Genomic DNA, 2500 nt, shown 5'->3' with positions numbered 1-2500 from the left:
AACGTGCGTGGCCAATCAGAGCGCAAAACGGGAACGCGGAAACACGAACCGTTTGGTAAAAGCATAGACGCTGCCCGGCTTGCAACCCGGGGTGATCGTGCCTTTCAGGTAGCTGCTCCCAAACTGTGGAACGCCCTCCCTTTCTCTCTGAGATCAGTAGAAACATGCAACTCTTTAAAAAAAGAAAATGCTAAAAACGCTACTGTTCAGACAGTTTGGCTAGTTTTATCTAGATCTTATTTTGTATTATATCTCTAGTTGGCGTTTTTAATTGATTCTATGTATTAATGATTGTTGTTTCATGATGCTCTTAATTTCTTTGATTGGAAAGCCCTTTGTGTATCTTGAAAGGTGCTATATAAATAAAATTTACTTACTTACTTACTATGACACTGTGTTATTATTAGGATAGGGTTATACTTGGTTCCTGTCGTGGAGCGAGACACCTCGGGCAGAGTGTACCGTACCTGGACCGAGGAGTGTCCGTCTGACAGCTGTGCTCGCTCATCACTCGCTCAGCCACCGGGACGTCTACCGCTATGAACCACAGCGGTGCACTTGATAACGCAGCAGCACGTCCAAGTCCGCTGCGACAGTCGCCAACGGTCTCTTAAATCAGCAGTTCCATGTATTTCGGTGCCCACCTCCATTAGGCTCCTCGCCCCCTCGATAGATGCCTTCAAATCTAGGCTCAAAACCCACTTCCACCTATTCGCTTTTCCCGTTCACTGGCTCTACTGTACATTCTGCCCCTACTGTGTCTTCTGCCCCTACTGTGCCTTCTGCCCCTACTGTGTCTTCTGCCCCTACTGTGCCTTCTGCCCCTACTGTACCTTCTGCCCCTACTGTGCCTTCTGCCCCTACTACTTACTACCTACACACATGAAACTGTTCCGACGGCACAATGTGTGAGGAATCCTGCACGCAGCCTAACGAGGGGGCGTGCCGTTTTTCACCTTCACGCACCTGTTGGGAGTTTGCGATCAGCTCGGGAGAGTACTTGTATTGCAGACTTCCCTCCACTCCTTGTCGGGTCGTTCTTGTTGCTACCATCACCTGCCGCATCTCCGGCGTGAGACGACGTGCCAGCCGTCACCACCTGTCGCCGTTTGCCTGGAGTGGGACACCGCCTTCGCTCTCTAATACTCTACGGGAGGATTCCAGTGTTCCCACTCCAGACGTCAAGCCGGCTACTTCCCAGCTCCCTCTTCGTGATCCCCGTTCCTGGGGTGAGGCTCGCCATCGCTCCCTATTACTCCACGGGAGGATGGCCGTGTTCTCACCCCGCTCCCCTCGGACCCTGTGTTCTACTGCCGCGTCTCCGGCGTGAGACGACGTGCCCCCCGTCACCACCTGTCGCCGTTTTCCTGGAGTGGGACACCGCCTTCGCTCTCTAATACTCTACGGGAGGATTCCAGTGTTCCCACTACAGACGTCAAGCCGGCTACTTCCCAACTCCCTCTTCGTGGTCCTGGTTCCTGGGGTGAGGCTCGCCATCGCTCCCTATTACTCCACGGGAGGATGGTGTGTTCTCATCCCGTTCCCCTTAGACCCCCTGTGTGCTGCATTGCCCGTGGGCAGCGTCTGGTCTGGAGGAGGAGGATTCCTTGGCAGAGCCGAGCCGCAGAGCCCTACTCGGTTGTAGGGACGAAGAGGATCCCCGTTACCTTTTCCCAGCCTGTTCGCCCGTTAAAGGCACAGTGCCGCCTTTTTTGTGTTCATGGACGTTTTATGTTTTTACCCCCTTAAAGGCTGAGTGCCGCTTTTTTGTATTAAATAAATAATGCCTGTTTTTGGCTAACTCTCATACCTGTCTTGTGTTGTGCTATTGGGGTCGGTTTCAAACCTTAACACCTTAACACAATGTTGATGTAACTAAGAGATCCGCTGGGACCCAGTCTCTCTGTCAGCCCATGTGTGAAATATCCCCTGATTTATGATTGCAAGACCCCCCCCCCCCCCCCCCCCAGTTCTCACACTGGTGTCATGAGAATAATGTGGGACCTGTGACTGGAACCCGAAACTATACTACCGTAAATTCTCAAATAGAGGAGGGACCTCAGATAAAGGAGGGGCCTCTCATAATAGCCGGGGGGTTTGATGCATTTAGACAAACACAGGCCGGTCTCTATTATAAGGTCGCAAAAAAAAGTATTTTTATAAATTTTCGTGCCGTGATATAGAATGAGATAAACTCTTGCCAATGGAAATCAAGTGCTGCCTCCCGCTACACTGACTACCGTACATTAACGTTTCCCTCTGGTTAGCTTTAGCGCTAGCCGCTAGCTAACGTTGTCATAATATCTAGATATGTGGTGTCAGCTGGATGACGTTGACTTCGTTTTGCAAATGTTAACGTTCGCTATCTATATGGCGTTGGCAGGAGAGGCTGGCGTTGTCCAGTTGACACATTAGAGATCATGATGCTATGACAGCGTTAGTAGCTAAAGCTACTGCATGTAAACAACTCGATTCGACGGAGGAAGTCGAGAAGGTACCA

The sequence above is a fragment of the Notolepis coatsorum genome (genome assembly GCF_963971535.1).
Source record: "Notolepis coatsorum genome assembly, chromosome: 5".
Taxonomy (NCBI): Eukaryota; Metazoa; Chordata; class Actinopteri; order Aulopiformes; family Paralepididae; genus Notolepis; species Notolepis coatsorum.
Note: the sequence above shows the minus strand (reverse complement) of the source record.